Consider the following 17,900-nt stretch of genomic DNA (forward strand, 5'->3'; position numbering starts at 1 on the left):
CGTATAGTTAAAGCTATGGTCTTCCCAGTAGTGATGTATGGAAGTGAGAGCTGGACCATAAAGAAAGCTGATTGCCAAAGAATTGATGCTTTTGAATTTTGGTGCTGGAGGAGACTCTTGAATGTCCCATGGACTGCAAGAAGATCAAACGCATCCATTCTGAAGGAAATCAGCCCTGAGTGCTCACTGGAAGGACAGATCGTGAAGCTGAGGCTCCAATACTTTGGCCGCCTCACGAGAAGAGAAGACTCCCTAGAAAAGACCCTGATGTTGCGAAAGATGGAAGGCGCAAGGAGAAGGGGACGACAGAGGACAAGATGGTTGTACAATGTTCTCGTAACTACCAACATGAATTTGACGAAACTGTGGGAGGCAGTGGAAGACAGGAGTGCCTGGCGTGCTCTGGTCCATGGGGTCACAAAAAGTCGGACACGACTAAACAAGCCTTTTTATTAGGTATTGTAGGAGCAGAGATTCCAAAAGACCAGAAAAAATTGTTTATGTATGCTACGATGGCCACCCAGATGCTGTTAGCCCAAAGATGGAAAGAGGAAGCAGTCTTGACCAAAGAAGATTGGCAAACCAAGTTAATGGACTATGCTGAAATGGTGAAATTAACTGGAAAGTTCAGGAATCAAGATGATAAGAAATTTTTAAAAGAATGGGAAATATTTATTACCGTATTTTTTGCCCCATAAGACGCACCTAGATTTTTGGGGGGGGAAATAAAGGGAAAAAATTTATTTCCCCCCCAGGCGCGGGGGAAGCCCGAGCTTCCCCCGACCCCAGCCCCCAGAACAGGCTGCCGCCCGCAAGCCTTGCGCGCCAGGTGGGACCTCCCACCGGGCGCGTGAGGCTTGCGGATAGCTTCCTGAAACCTGGAGAGCGAGAGGGGTCGGTGCGCACCGACGCCTCTCGCTCTCCAGGCTTGAGCGAAAGCCTGCATTCGCCCCATAAGACGCACACACATTTCCCCTTCATTTTTGGAGGGGGAAAAGTGCGTCCTATAGGGCGAAAAATACGGTATGTGTTTGCAAAAGTATTGTAAACAGGTTAATATACTGGCAGGATTTTAAGAACACTTGTAATTTTAGAATAAATAAAGGAAATTTGAGGTAGAAAAAATAATTTGGAGTAGAAATGACATGCAGTTGAAAAGGGAATTTAAAGAACGGGGGGAGGAAGTCATGGGATTCAGAGAATCCCATTTTATGGTTCTGATATTGTTGTTGTGTATAATTTTCTATGTTTGTTGTTTATTTTTGTTGTTGTTGAAAATTTAGTAAAAATATTATAAAACAAAAACAAATGTTGGACCCCCAGCTCCCATCAGCTCCAGACAGCATGACCAGTGGCCAAGCATGATGGAAGCTGGGAGTCCAAAATATCAGGAAGTTGCTTTAGGTCATGCTGAAAGTGTACTTATGTGCCCTTTTTGTTTTGTTTTTAACTTTATTGGCCATGCTTTTTCTGCTGTTTATCTTGTTAGGAACACAGAATCATAGAATTGTACAGCTGGGAGGAACTGAAAGGGTGATAGTCCAACGCTTGCAATGCAGGAATCATAGTTAAATGAAGCAGCTTGCCTGCCTGCCTAGCCCAGTTTGGCCATTTCCGAGTGGCAAAAACTCTCCTGCGTCTCAGACAGGGCTCTGTCTCTCATCTACTCTTCCTTTTAAAACCTGGAAGCACTTGTGGAGGCTTGCAGGATAGATATTTAACAGGCAAATCCAGGCGTGAACAGAATGCTCCTGAACAGATTCTGCAGAACCACCCTGCATGCCTTCGCACTCTTTCCAATAGATGCAGCATTTGATGCCCAAATCTGTGAAGGTGCTACGCCACCACTTTACTAAACAGTTTACTTTTGGGTACACCCTTGTTAGGGGACGCGGGTGGCGCTGTGGGTAAAACCACAGTGCCTAGGACTTGCTGATCGTATGGTCGGCAGTTCGAATCCCCGTGACGGGGTGAGCTCCCGTCGTTCGGTCCCAGCTCCTGCCCACCTAGCAGTTCGAAAGCACCCCTAAGTGCAAGTAGATAAATAGGTACTGCTTTATAGCGGGAAGGTAAACGGCATTCCGTGTGCTGTGCTGGTGCTGGCTCGCCAGAGCAGCTTCGTCACACTGGCCATGTGACCCGGAAGTGTCTTCGGACAGCGCTGGCTCCCAGCCTCTTAAGCAAGATGAGCACGCAACCCCAGAGTCGGTCACGACTGGCCCGTACGGGCAGGGGTACCTTTACCTTTACACCCGTGTTAAATGCCCCCTGCTGCTGCTGTAAATTCTCCGACTCCGTACTGCTTTTCTCTCAGTGATAAACCCAGCTTCATTTAGGGCTGCAATGATTCATTGGCTAATCAGCAACACCGATCAGCTAAAAGGCTGCAAACAACTTTTAAAAAGTGTCCTGATTAAACTGCAGATTTTTAAAAAATATTGCGTGACTTTACAGTAACTGTGGGTGATGGGCAGCATACCATAATATTCTCTCTCTCTCTCTCTCTCTCTCTCTCTCTCTCACACACACACACACACACACTAATGCATGGCAATGCTCTTTCTTTCTCCTTCCTTCTTTGAAATAATTGTTATTGGTTTGGCAATGCCTCTTCCAAGATGGTGTCCCACCGCAACATATGTCTGCATCATCTAAAAACTAATAAAGCACATACAGAAACGGCAACACAATGTTGCAGCGTGGAGTTCTCTAGTTCAGAAGTCCAGTCAGCCAGCCACACTGTCTTTCAGGATGCTCCATTTCAGTCTATTCCTCCCCAGTTTTCTGTTATTTCTCCCATCACCAGTGGGTCAGTATTCTGCAGCTGCTGAGCATGCTCAAGTCTCATTGGGTCGTTTTACCCCCAAACTTAGGAGTTTCTCTCTTTCTCTCTCCTTGGTACTTTTGCAAACTCTGAAGTTCCCCCAGGCCTCGAGGTAACTTCTCCAAATTGGTGCCAATTGGGCCACATAAGGACCCATGCTTAGAGAAGCGTTTGCTATTCATATACAGCAGGGATGGGGAACCTGCCATCCTCCAAGTATTGTGGGACTACAACTTTCATCAGTCCCAGCCAGTGAAATGGTCAGGGGTGATGGGAACTGTATCCCAACAACATCTAGATGGCCCCATATCCCTGGTATATGGGGTGCTTTCACTTTTCAGTAGTGCTGTTTTCATCTTATGTACATTTATGACTCTTTTAACTGATCAATTGCCTAAGGTTTATTTGACCATGTGACAGCCCTGATTTAAACTACCTCCAAAAAGTGGTCCTATTGTTTTTATATGCAACAACAGCGGCAAGAGTATTGTTGGCTCAGAAATGGAAGCAAGAAGAAATACCAACAAAAGAAGAATGTCAGACAAAATTAATGGACTACACAGAATTGGATAAAATGACAGGCAGGGTTCAAAACCTGAGGGACCAGAGATTGGAAGAAATATACAAATTATTTGAAGAGCAACTGTAATCAACAAATTACGCTAGTAGCACTACAAGAAGTTTTGTAAGGAGAAATATATGAAATATTGCAAAGACGAGAAAGATATTAGTTATGAGATTTAAATGTAATAGTGAAAATAAGAAATGTAAATTAAGTAAATGATTGGAAAATTTTCAGATGTGATTTATGGAAGTCAAAAAATTGTATAAGATGTAAAAGTATGTTTAATTATTGTTGAAAATGATACTTTGAAAAACTAATATTTTTTTTTATAAAAAACAAAAACAAAAAGTGGTCCTGAGCATCACAGTGAAGCAGAGAAATTACAGCCCTCTGGCCACTTTTGGCCCATGGGATCTTTTCATTCATTCATTCAGCCTTGAGAAGCTCAAAAAGTGAGTCCATCTGCCTCCTCCACGGCCTCCCTTGTCTCCCTGTAAGGCAAGCCTGACAATCTTCACAGGCATGGTGTGGGCACCAGAAGTCTCCTGAGAGATTTGCAGGGGGTGGGGAGAAATCTCATAGAATCTTAAAGAGTTGTGGAGTTGAAAGGAACTCAGGAGTCCTAGCCCAACCCCCTGCAATGTAGGGATCACAGCACCCCTGACAGATGGCCACCTGACCCCTGCTTAGAAACCTCCAACAAAGGCGAGTCCATCACCCTCCAAGGAAGTTCATTCCACTGTTAAACAGCTCTTACCCTCAGAAAGTTCTTCCCAAGGTTGAGTCAGAATCTCCTTCCCTGTAATTTGAATCCATTAATTCCCCCTAGAGCAGCAGAAAACAAGTTTGCTCCCTCTTCCATGTGACAGCCCTTCAGATATTTGAAAGTGGCTAACAGATCTCCTCTCAGTCTTCTTTTCTCTAGGCTAAACATCCCCATCTTACCTTGGGACTCATCACAACTCCATCATCTTGACAAAGGAGGCATGAGCAGTAGAGATCATGGAGGACACCACTACCGCAGACTCAACCAGTTACGGATAGGCCATTGGTCCACCTAGCTCAGTCTTGTCTACACAGACTGTCAGTTGCTCCTCAGGAAGTCAGAGCAGGTACTCTCTCAGTCCTACCTGGAGATACTACTGGGGATTGAATTTGGGACCCTCTGCATGCCACTGTCAAAATGAGATGGAAGAAGGAATAAAATGGGAAACAACTGCCATGGAAATTATGGTAGATGGCGCATTGAAGCCTTGTCACGTAGGCTTCTAAGCCAGGATTCGGCCACCCCCGCCAGCCAGAACAATTAGCCTGCTCCCAGTAGAGAACAGGGTGCAGTGGCCTCTATTAATTTGGCGGCTAGCAATCCAAACAGAAGAACAAAGCCCGTCTCTTCCACTAACTCAGCAGGGCACAAACAAAAAGGCTTCACACCAACAGCACAAAACAAACACCACAAGTGTGAAGCACCAAAGTGCTGTTTTAACAGAAATTGCTCTGTGGTTGCTTAGTTGCAGACAGCCTGGCTTGCATTTGCTACTAGCAATGTGCTTTATCGAGCCTTGACTACATGGAGAGTAATTGCAGCACTCACAGCACCAGCAAATCGTATGGACACTGCGGGAATAGCATGGGGACAGCTATCCCTAACAGGAGGTGGGCAAGCACCAATGAACTCTTAGCTAGGCAAGGGTCATGACATCACAAAACAGTCACATGAACATCATTTAAGGAGCACTACCAGGAGGGACGCAGGTGGCGCTGTGGTCTAAACCATAGAGCCTAGGACCTGCCGATCAGAAGGCCGGCAGTTCGAATCCCCACGACGGGGTGAGCTCCTGTTGCTCAGTCTCTGCTCCTGCCAACCTAGCAGTTTGAAAGCACGTCAAAGTTCAAGTAGATAAATAGGTACCACTCCAGCGGGAAGGTAAACAGCGTTTCCGTGCACTGCTCTGGCTCGCCAGAAGTGGCTTAGTCATGCTGGCCACATGACCCGGAAGCTGTATGCCAGCTCCCTTGGCTAGTAAAGCGAGATGAGCGCCGCAACCCCAGAGTCAACCACGACTGGACCTAATGGTCAGGGGTCCTTTACCAGGGAGGCTCAGCTTCCATCAGGAATGGGGAACCTCCAGATGTTGCTGGACTACAACTCCCAACATCCTTGACGGTTGTGCACACGAGTAGGAGCTGATGGGAGCCAGGAATCCAGCAGCACCTGGAGGGTTGCAGGTTTCCCTGGTTTCCAGAGAGAGAGAATATCTCAGGCCACAGCAAAGTGCCCTATGATCTCATTGCTGGACAAGGAAGTACTGCACACAATCGAAGTAAAGATGGCTAATTGAGGAAATAGACTGCACACAACCTGATTCAGTTGGGGTGTGCAATGCAAGGACTGATACAGGCCAGTGATAGATAGATGATAGACAGATAGACAGACAGACATATAGATAATCCCTATCCTCATTCAAGTTTAACATCTTAACAGACAGTGCATATACTACAGTACTGACTCAACAGAACACCTCTAAGCAGCTTGACTATCTAAAATGTTAATTAAAATAAACCAATTATGAGCAAGCATTTTTTTAAAAAAGTTGATGCAAAAATATTAGCCAAAATAAAAATAAAACCAGGAATTTTAATAAACTTACGCACAATAAAATTACATGGTAATTTCATGGGTAGGCATGCTGGCAGTGGGGGAGGGTAGAAGCTTTTCAGCAGGCACCCAAAATAATGTGAAGTCACCACCTGGCAGAACAAACCTAACAAATTTCCTCACACTATCAGAACAGCAACCCATCTGGACCAGCACTCTGCCTTCAACAGTGCACAGATGTCTAGCTGTTTGCCATAATACTGAAATAATTGTTTTAGGATAATGTTGGGGAAAATTTTTAGAAATCATTTGGTTGATTTAGCATTCATATTTTTCTTTAGATATTTTAGGATTTTGTTGTTTAGTTGTTTGTTTTATTTGTTATGCATATATTTACTTACTATATTTCAAAATATTTAATTTTTATATATGAAGAGCTGCTAACACAGCTAACACAACTAAATATATATTAAGAGCTGTTAACACAGCTAACACAACTAAATGCAAACTGTTTAAAATTATGAAAATAGTCTTCATATTAGACCACATGAGAAACAGGAAGCAGGGTTTTTTTACCCCCAAAAAAGAGAACACATCAGCAGATCAACATTCTATAGATCAAGAGATAGATATGGAAAGGGATGAGGCTCAGTGGTGCATCTGCTTTGAATGCCAAAGATCTGAGTTCAACCCTCTGATTCTCCAGTGGGGCCAGGAGAGACCCCTGTCTGAAACACCGGACAGCCACTGCTAGTCAGTGTAAGACAGTACTGAGCTAGATGGTGTGACTTGGCATACTATATATGACCCTACAGAGCTGTCAACCAGAACTCAAATGCCTGCTAAAATGAACAGTCCAGGGCATCCTGCGAGGTGCAAGCAACAACTGAGCCAGCCAGTTCTTCTCCTAGGAGGGGACTGTCAAATCTAGGTGGGATGAAATGCCACGTTGTGCTGTTTTCAAATACTGTTTATTGCATTCAAAGTTGGGCACAAACTGCACAACGAACCTCATTTCTTTTAAATCTGAGCCAGGGAATCTGACTCCAACTCCCATCAGTCCCAGCCAGCCTGGTCAATGATCAGGGATGATGGCAGCTGGAGTCCAATAATGTCTGGAGGGCCACATCCCCCCCCCCATTTTAATTACAACAAACATCTCGTCAGAGCAAGGATTTCCAGTGCTTGCTGCTGCTGTTATTGGAAGTTGCTTTAGGTATGTTTAATGAACGGCACGTGTTTTGCAGATACGCGTTATGATATAAAATATCTTACATATAACATAGAATATTATAAAAGGTTCCAAATTCTTTTTAGGTGTTTTGTGTAACAAGCGACTGACAAATTCAATAAATTCCTTGTAACTAAAAACTTTAAAAGTTACAAACCGAAAAATACCATATCACTCAACTTGTTTTTCCCCTGAATAATTTTCAAGCGACTTCCTCTTAATCTGTTGAGCATCACATTTTTATTCAGATTCGGGGACCTGCAAAATAAGGCTCCTCAAACACCGTGTGGTGACTAACGTCTTGCAAAATGTCAAAACGATAATGCCTACATAATTTTGTGGCCACAATCCTGCCACTGAAAAGTACAGCTAGGTAACCCAGAAGTGCACACAGGTGTCTTGAAAAACACTCCTGATCTTATGTGGCTTTGTGCGAATCCACATCGGATTGTGGTTACAGGTGCAGGTGGCTCCAGCCCAGAAGCTATTAAGAACATAAGAAGAGTCTGCAGGATCAGGCCAAGGGCCCATCTAGTCCAGCATCCTCTTCTCACAGGGGCCAACCAGATGCCCTAATGAGAAACTCAAAAGGAGGATTCAACCACAAGAGCAAACCTCTCTCCTCCTTGGCTTCCAGCAACGGTTATTCGAAAGCATTGCTGCCTCTTGACCATGGAGGCAGAAAATAAGCCGTTGAGGCTAGACGCCATTGATAGCCTTCTCTTTCTCCATGAATTTATTTCTCTTTTAAAGCCATCTAGGTTGGTAGCTATCACTGCCTCCTGCAGGAGTGAGTTCCACCGTTTAATTATGCTCAATAATAATAATAATAATAATAAATTTTATTTATATCCCGCCCTCCCCAGGCTCAGGGCAGCTAACACCAACAAAATCACAGTAAAAACGTAATAGGGGGAAAAGAGGAGGGGGGACCAATTTAAAATACGGGTTAAAATGCAATTTAAAATGCAGCTTCATTTTAAAGTAGCCAATAAATCAAGACCATAAGGGGAGGGAAACATAAGGGTCAGACCGAGTCCAAACCAAAGGCCAGGCGGAACAGCTCTGTCTTGCAGGCCCTGCGGAAAGATGTCAAGTCCCGCAGGGCCCTGGTCTCTTGTGACAGAGCGTTCCACCACGTCGGGGCCAGTACTGAAAAGGCCCTGGCCCTAGTTGAAACCAATCTAACCTTCTTGATGCTCGGGACCTCCAAAGTGTTGTTATTTGTGGACCTTAAGGTCCTCCACGGGGCATACCAGGAGAGGCAGTCCCGTAGGTACATGGTACCATAGGTAATGCATGAAGAAGTACTTTCTTCTCTCTGTCCTTAATCTTTCAACATTCAACTTCACAGGACGTTCGAGAGTTCTAGTGTTGGGAGGGATGGAGAAACTTTTCTCTTTAAATTACTTAACCCAGCCTTTGCCCAGCTGGTGCCCTCCAGATGTCGTGGACTACAATTCCCATCAGCCAGCACAGCCATGGAGGGCACCAGCTTGGCACTGACTGGATTAATCTGAAACAGATATCCAATATCTCAGTCAGTCACTCCCTCTCTAATCTATCTCCATTTGAATGAGGCAAGACAAGCCTTTGGCAAACAGACTTGAAAATGAAAATACAGTACACGGCAGAGACTCGCAAGGCAAAACCCGACAGATCTGAGCCACGGAGTGTTCTTGACTTTGCTCTCTCAAAAGTTAGCTGCCTTCTGCCGCAGCCTAAGAGCCAAGAGGCCACATGCAGGGCAAATCAGCTGCACTTTCACTTTTCTTGCCTTTATGCATTCACCCTCCAAGATCCCCATAATTCTTCCTTCTCACATACACACTCACAACGACCCTGTAAGGTAGGCTAGGCTGAGAAAATGTAATTGGCCCACAATTATTCCAGGAGGTCCCCAAGCACATGGAGATTTCAACCAGCAAGGAATAATGGTTAGAGCACTGAGCTATGATTTGGGAGGTCCAGGTTCAACTCCCTACCCAGCCATAAACCTGAGTATGGATGACCCTGCGTCAATCATGCCCAACCAAGCTCACAGGGGAGCAGCAAGGCTAAACTGAGAGGGTGAGAGAACAACGCAGGGTTTGTCAGAGGAATTAAGTAAAAATAAAAACCTAACAGTAGGATTCAACTTTGTGCAAGAAAACCTTTGCTCCCGCACTGCAGGGGGTTGGACTCTGTTCTCCTTGAGGTCCCTCCTTACTCTACACTTCTATGCTTATTCTGGAAACAAGCCACACACATGGATCTCTCCATGCAGGTATTTAAAGCGCTGACTAAGGGCTGACTTTGGATTTTAATCCACCGCTGTATTGTTTAATGGTTGAATTGTTTTGAGCCCCACTTGATTATATATGTGTGTTACGGTTTCTTGGACACTGCCCTGAGATCCTGTAGGAGGAAGGGCAATATAGAAAAATAGCAAAGAAACAAACTTTTCAGCCCGCAATCCGACATGCATTTACCTGGAAGAAAGTGCCACTGAACAGAACAAACATTATTTCTGAGTAAACTTACTTTTGTGCTCTGAAAATGTCATACACACACCACTTTCATAAACTAAAACCACAAATGATGAGTTGTATGTAGTTAAACAGGTAAAATAAGCTAAGGCTTGATTGGGAAAGTCTTACACATATTTCAATTCTTCCTAACATCTCTATTGCTCCCTTCTCCCTCCAAGGCAGCAAGAAACAGGCTTTTCCCAGGGGGGCATCGGGATTTATGGAAATTCTACAACCCCATTTTGAACAGGAATAGCAGAGAACAACTTGCAGGCGATAGTCATAAAGGGCTGTGAATTATTTAAAGCGCAATGGAGTAAGTAAGTCGTACTTCCTGATGCTCAGGGCATCTGAAAAACAGGAAGAATCTAACCTGGCCTCCTACCTCCAGCAATGCAGAGCTAGCGGGGACCAGATCTTTGCCCTTCCTTTAATTTCTATGCACCCTTCTCGATCTCCAGTCAAAAACAACTCCTGCCTGGAAAACATGTATGTATGCAAACATGCATGAAGAAGCCGCTCTCTGCCCTCAGCAGCACGCCACTAATCCTGAGCGCCCAGCACCACTGAGCCCTCACAGGGGCAGCTTTAATCAGCTGTTGCCAGACCTTTAAATTAGCTGCGGTAACAATAAGCTCCCACCCACCTGTCCCTGAGCCTTTTAAACCCCTTATCCCATCAAATGCCTATTGGCAAGGGGGGGGAGGGTTAGCTTTGCTGCATTGTGCCCCCGCCTGCCCCCAGGCCTGCTGGTGTGACAATAGCTGTTGTGAGGGCGGCAGCACAGATCCCTCCCCGCTGGCCGGACAAGCCACTCCACACACAATATGACTCACTGATGGTGACAATGTGAGTCTGCAAAGGCCCAGCTGGGGAGGACTGTAGCACCACTGTCCGTGGGGATGGACGGCAGCGGCCATACAAAGGCAACGTGGATCTCCAAGCCGCCAGCCCTTCTTCACACCCGTGCCGGCTCCGGCTCTGTGAGGCGCCAAAAGAACCCCACAAGCGGCATTTCTGATGCCACACACACCTCAGAAGAAAACTTCATTGAGAACCCCAGGGAAGTTAAGAGGGAGCTCTGCACAAGCAACACCGTGGGGCATGAAGGGAAGGGTCTGCCAGATGTGGGCTGAAAAGGGAGGGGTAACCAAGGGGTCAGACAATAAGTGACAGGGAAGAAATGGGTGGTCAGCATTCCAAGAAGCATCTATTTGTTTAATTATGTTTTGCTGCTGTTTATGGGGCCCCATTGTTTCTGTGTATCGCCTTGGGCTCCAGGAAATGTTCAGTTACCAAGAACCACTGAAGGGAAATTTCATTTATTCTAGGAAAGAGGGGAGGGCGAAACCATCCGAAAGACGGCCTTTCCCCATGGCATTGATTCTCGCCTTCCACACCGCTGAGGTCCCTCCAGGAAGACCAGGCCACTTTCTAAGGTGTGATCTGAAAATATCCCTCCGCCGCTGGTCCTGCATCAGGTCATCACGAAGCCGGACATCAACATTCAAGGCACACACAGGGAGGATGCAGATCAAAAGAAACCTCTGCACCTCGACGGATCTCGCCCACCCGCGAGACCCCGACGGGTCTTGCACCCAGAGAAAGGGAAGCAGCAACGGGGCCGAAGGGAAGTGGCAGGCCTCGTCCAAGTCGAAGGGAGAGCGACTCTCCCCGAGGCAGCGACGCGAGACAGGAGCACGCCCCGCCGCCTCCTCGCACCCTGGGGCGGCTGGGGGAGGCTGATCGGACGGACGGCCTGCCAGCCACTTCCCCTCGGCTTCTTTTCGGAAGCCTTACGTGGGAAAGATCGCTTTGGTGGGTGTGATGCACTCCCCCCCCCCCCGCCACGGCTCTTCCCCAGGGACTAGTCACTTGAGTGGAATATCCCCCGAGTTCCCACCCGCCTACAAAGCGCCATCAAAAGGCGTGAGGAAGGATGGGCAAGTCGCCCCTCTCCAGGCGGCCTGCGAGGAAGCGGGGGGCACGAACCTTTAGATCCCTACAACGCACCGTGGGGCGGCAAGGAATCCGCGCTGCTCACCTCTCTCCAGGCTCCGTGTTGCCTCGGCGGCCCGGCTGGTCTCGGCGAGCCGCTGTGGGGTTAGTCCATGCAGCGGGAGAGCCCCCCGGGGCCACAGGGCCGGCGGAGGAGGCAGCTCCGAGGGCCGGAGGGGGTCCCAGCAGCGGGGGCGGAGATTCGGCGATGCAGCAGGAGGAAGGCGGCGGGCGGGAGGGGCGCTCGGGCAGCAGCAGCGGCGGGACCCGGGGCGGGGGCGGGGAAACAATGTAGCGCCGCCGCCGCCGCGAACGTTCCGATTTCGAACGCCGCCGGCTCCCTTTGGAACGTTGGCGCCGCCGGAGTTCCAGGCGCGTCGCTGCAGCCTCGGAAGCGGCGCGGCGGCTGCGAGGGAAGGAGCGGCGCCCGAGGCCCCCGGCGAGGAAGGCGAGCGTCCTTCGCGGGATCCCACCACCGCTTGCTCTCGTTCCGCGCCCCAGCTCCGCCGCCGCCGGGAGCCTCGCAGGGCCTGGCTGCACAGAGAGAGAGAGGGAGAGAGAGAGAGAGGGAGGAAGCCCCGAGCGGTCCTACGGCGCCTGCGCCGCCCCAGCTCCTTCCTTCCCACCATCGCCCGCCCAGCCCTCTCGGCAGCAGGTCCCTCCCAGCCGGCGGCGGAGGGAGCGCGTCACCTGCCGGACGAGAGGAGAAGCGGAGCTGCCGGGCCGGCGCGCTCGGGCTCTCTCCCATTGAGCCGCTAAGGCGGTGTAGCCAGGCTCGGGGAACAAGCTTTGCGGCGGGCTGTGCCAGAGTGCGGGGTTGCTACTAGGGATAGAATATTCTGTGTTGCATCCGACTCCGTTGCGCTCAGAGTAGACCCGCTGAAATTAGTGGACATGCATTCTTCATGACCATTCATTTCATTGGGTGCGCTCTGAGTGTGGCTGACTCACCAGACACCTCTTTGTAAGTGCCTTGGAAGAAATGGGTGATCAACAAGCCAAGGAGCTTCTATTTATTTCATTAGGTTTTCCTTATTATTTTTATTTCTTTCATAAAATTTATACAGTGCTTGATTGTATTAAAAAAACAACCTCAAAGCAGTTTACAAAGAGAACAAAAAACAATAAAATTATCAGTGAAGAAACCTGTTTAAAACATTCCAAAGATAACATCAGTGCACACATACATATACACACATTCAATGTGTCTTCATAGGGTTCTCTAAACAAACATGTTCTTATATCCCATCTTTCCTATTAGGAGCTCTCCCATTTTACCCTCCCAGCAACTCTACAAAGTAGGTTAAGCTGAGAGAAGTGACTGAGCCAGCAAGTGGAGATTGGATCCCTGGTCTCTCCCAGGTCCTAGTCCAACATCCTAATCACTGCACCACACTGGCTCTCAGTTGGCAGTACATGAACGGGGAATCTTTGGCCCTTTAAGGTGTTGCTGGATGAGCTCCCCTGACCATTGGTTATGCTGGCTGGGGCTGATGAGAGTTACAGTCCCACCTGGGTTAGAGTCCTTTTAACTATATGTGCAGCACACAACCTTGTTATTACCAACAAGTGCAGCTTTCTCCCGACTGAAGTGCAGAGTGTTGGAGGACCGGGTCATTCGCAGGGAAACAAAAATGCTTGTTTACAAAGCTATTGTACTACCAACCTTACTATATGCTTGTGAAACATGGACCACTTATAAATGCCATCTCCAACTCCTTGAAAGATTCCATCAACGGTGTCTCCAAAAAAATTTACACATCACTTGGGAAGACAGGCGAACTAATATCAGTGTACTGGAAGAAGCAAAGATCACCAGTGTTGAAGCAATGATTCTTCAACATCAACTTCATTGGACTGGTCATGTTGTTTGGATGCCTGATTATCATCTTCCAAAGCAACTACTCTATTCCAAACTAAAAAATGGAAAGTGTAATGCTGGTGGTCAACAAAAGAGGTGTAAAGACTGTCTCAAGGCAAATCTTAAAAAATGTAGTATAAACACTGACAACTGGGAAACACTGGCCTGCAAGTGCTCCAGTTGGAGAACAGCCTTTACTAAAGGTGTCATGGGCTTTGATACACTCAAACTCAGGACGCAAGGCAGAAATGTGCTAAGAGGAAGGCACGCTTGGCAAATCCACACCATGATCAACTCCTACCCAGAAACCAATGTCCCCACTGTGGAAGGATGTGTGGATCCATAATTGGCCTCCACAGTCACTTACAGACTCATTGTTAAAACTGTGTTTATGGATGACAATCTTACTCAGCTACGAGTGATCGCCGAAGAAGAAGAGTTCTTCCCATCTCTGATTTACCATTGAAGGTTTTACTATTGCCATTTCTCAGGTGTAATAAAGAGATGCAGAGCAGAAGTCAAGCTGCAACATTAGATTAATGAATCAGTTAAAATTCGTTGCTATAAAAAACAGAAACAATTAACTTTCAATTGACGAAAATAGTGTACCCTGATTAATCAATCCAGTGACCCTATCTATCTATCTATCTATCTATCTATCTATCTATCTATATCTACATACATACAACAAGTGGCACGTTATGTCATGTGGCACATTCAAGCCTAACATTATGGCATAAGCTTTCATGGACCACACATGAGCAGTGACATTCCACCATGCCATCTACTGCTGTGTCCTGATAAGTAAGCTCCTTTAAGTGACTTGGGTAAGTGCTATATAGGATTGCAGCCTTGGATATATTTAATTTGGTGTCAGGCCTAAGTACCGGTATATGTCAAGGTGAGTGCTGCAATTCCTGCATTGCAGGACTGGATTGGACTGGGTTGCATTTTGGGTCCTGTGTACCTCTACAATTCTACTATTCTAAGCCAGTTAATGTAATGAACTATCTGCAGATGGTGAACATACCTCCAACCCAATTGAATGGCGACCCTATGGCCCTGCCAGAGACTGTTGTACTCCAACTCCCATCATCCCCAGCTAGCATAGCCCACTAGTCAGGGAGGATGGGAGCTGTAGTTCAGCATCGTGAGGGCCATGTGCTCTTATGCAGATTGGGAATAGGATATATTATCTGCCTGCTTGCCTGGTTTGCAGGGAATTTTGGCTAAGCAGGTAAGTATGGATTGCCTGATGGATGAATGCCTTTTCTTTCTGTAGGTTGATTATAGTTCATAAGCCTACATGCAAAACAGGATCTTGAAACAGCAGCAGCTCTGTCGGCACTAAGCGCCACTGAGGATCCATGGAGAAATAAACGTTAAAATGTAGATGGGGTTAGGATTTGTATGAGTTTCTCTAAACTTTTTGCAAAAGTAGGTGGTTTCAGAACTGAATGCTGCTGAGCAGGGCCACATGTTCACCATTCCTGGGACAGGGAGAGGTGCCCCCAAATGGATCTTCTCAATTTTGTACCATCTGTACCACCCTAAATTCAGTGCTGCAGTTGATGCTGAACTACAACTCCCAACAGTCGGTGTGACATGCCCTGGCCTGCATGCAGGGTGACAGGGTCCAATATCATGTGGCAGGTCACATTTGCAGATTTTCAGTGCACTCCGCCCTGCATGACAGATGACGGCGTTGTTCAACACAGAGAAGGCCATGTTGAGCAGGCATGGTGCACCCCGCCCTATGTTGCTCAGAGACGGGTCCAATATTGCGCTGCAGGCTGTGTTTGCCGTTTGCTGTGCGTATCTCACCATGCCCTGCATGCTGGGTGACGGTGTGCACCGCCCTGCGAACTAGGCAATGGGGTCCCTTGCTTCATGGCAGGCCGCATCTGATGGCTGTGACATGCAAGCTAGGTGACAAGGTCCAATATTGCTCAGCAGGCCGCATTTGATGGTGGAATATGGTTAGAAAAGCCCAAAATGCCACAAAAGGTAAAGAATGGTCAGATAAACCAAAAAGGTGCCGGGGGGCGGGCACATCTTCAGAAACAAGCACAATTTAATCAGTACTGAAGAATGCTCAGAAAATGTATAAGGTACAAGGAAAAGCAGAACATACTGAGAAACATGCTGAATCCCACAAAAATCAAGAAAGCTTGGGAAAACCATAAAGTCCTAGAAAAGGTGGAAATGGTCTGGAAAAACCCAAATGCCAGAAAAAGCAAGGAGAGTCAGAAATTATTTTACTGTTGTTGTATTATTTTACTGTTGTTAGCCGCTCTGAGCCCGGCTTTGGCTGGGGAGGGCGGGATATAAATAAAATTTTATTATTTTATTATTATTATTAAAAACCCAAAAGTCCCTGATAAGAGAAACACACTTAGGGAAAATCCCACCAGTACTGAAGAGTGCTCAGAAGAATTGGGTGCATGAAAAATAATAGCACCCTGAGAAGAACGGAAAACCACAAAAATTGGTTTATTTCACCATTTTTCAGGAATGGTGGTGAAGGGCATTTTGAGTCTTTCTGATCACCTTCATTTCTTCTAAGACTCTTCATTATTGGTGGGATTGTGTTTGTTTCTGAACGTGTTCCCCCTTTCTTTGGGGTTTTGGTCCATCAGACCATTCTCCACTTTTCCTGGCATGTTTGGTCTTTCAGCCCATCTTTCAGCCTTTCTGAGAATCTATTGTGATGATTCTTCTTGACAAGTTGTTGCCATTTTACTTGTTTCTCTGTGCTTTTGACCATTCTGCACTTTTTCTGGTATTTTGCATATTTAACTTTTTATGGGTTTCTGTGGTTATTTTGACCGTTCTTCAATATATGTCGGATTTTGCACATTTCTGTGGGCGTTTGGTCATTCGTCACTTCTTCTGGCTATTTGCGTTTTTCAGACCACCTTTTATATTTTCTGTGACTTAGTGGTTGTTCTGAGCATTCCTCACCATTTGTGGGATTTGGCTTGTTTCTCAGCGTGTTCTGCTTTCTTGGACATTTTGCTTCTCGGCATTCTGCACTGGTCAGAATCTGGGGGTTTCTGAGGGGGTTTCCCTTTTATGTTGTTTTTGTCATTTCAGGCTTTTCTGACCCATCTTTCACCTTTTTTAGGACCTTATGCTCCATCTGAGCACTGATGGGATTTTGCTTGTTTCTGAGTGGTTCTCACCCTTTTAGGGTGAATTGCCAGAGAACAGCATTTGGGGTACAAAGTGCTCACACCCCATTCTCACTTTCCTATGTGCAGCTTGAGGTGGTAGACAATTCTCTCTGCCTGGGTCCCAAGCATAACCAGCAATCTCTCCACCATCGCAGAGCTTGGCAAGCATATTGGTAGGGCAGCTTTGGCAATCGCCTCTCCCAAAGGGTATGGGAAAATGTGATGCCAACAGCCAATACCAAGATGAAGGTCTATTAGGCTTACGCGTTGAACACGCTGCTTTATGGGAGTCGTGGACAACTTACAACCGTCATGAACGATGCCTCAGCGCCTTCCACATGCACCGTGTCAGGAGGATTCTGGGTATCACATGGCAGGACAGAAGTCAAAATAAAGATATGCTCTTCTAAACCCACATTCCTAGAATGTTTGCACTCCTGTCTCAACGACTTCTACGCTGGTTTGGTCACGTCCACAGAATGGTAGATGGCAGGATTCCCAAGAAAGTTCGCCACTACAGGCACAAGGCAAATTGGCAGGCCAACTCTGTGCTACAAAGATGTCTGCAACCACAACATGAAGGCTGGCAACATCAACCCTGCAATGTGGGAATCCCTTGCAGATGACCACAGTGCCTAGAGATAGGCAGCCATGTATCCCTAGCAGTGACCAGAGGAGAAATGACCACTGGAGGGAGTAGAGAGACAAAACATCATGGTGTATCTGCAGCAACAGAACTGGGCACTTTCAATTGCCTCACCTGCAACAAAACATGTCTCTCCCAAATTGGTCTCTACAACCTCAGCAGGTACTGCAAACTTCCAACAGCCTGACCTCACCTGCAAAGGCACACTCTTCCACTGTGTCCCAAGACAGATGAATGCCAACAATGCCATGTAAATAAATAAAACTTCTTACATGTATATGGGAGGTCTGGGACAATGGATTCAAAAACTGAAGTATTTTACCATTTCATAAGATGGCTGTCTGTCCAGTATAAGGCAATCAGCAAGCTATCAGGTCACTTAACAGACACCAGACAAGCCACACTCTCAAATTTATGTTGTAGATCACCTCTTTCTGTGACCTGGTTATGATGCTTATAGGTGGTCTTTGGGTTAGCGGTTGGGCAATTT

General features: G+C 46.8%; 1 protein-coding gene across 2 annotated transcripts in view; it reads right to left on the reverse strand.

The window, feature by feature from the left end:
* CSK (C-terminal Src kinase) overlaps positions 1-12,308 on the reverse strand; it is a 73,076-nt gene extending 60,768 nt beyond the window's left edge. The window contains exon 1 of one of the 2 annotated variants that reach the window (XM_028743442.2): positions 11,774-12,308. The gene's annotated coding sequence lies outside the window, so the exon portion shown is untranslated. Of the gene's footprint in view, positions 1-11,721 lie in introns of both variants that reach the window. The other variant, XM_028743443.2, reaches the window with a different exon arrangement.
* Positions 12,309-17,900: the final 5,592 nt, after the last annotated feature.

This window comes from Podarcis muralis, chromosome 9 (assembly GCF_964188315.1).
Source record: "Podarcis muralis chromosome 9, rPodMur119.hap1.1, whole genome shotgun sequence".
In the NCBI taxonomy this organism is placed as follows: Eukaryota; Metazoa; Chordata; class Lepidosauria; order Squamata; family Lacertidae; genus Podarcis; species Podarcis muralis.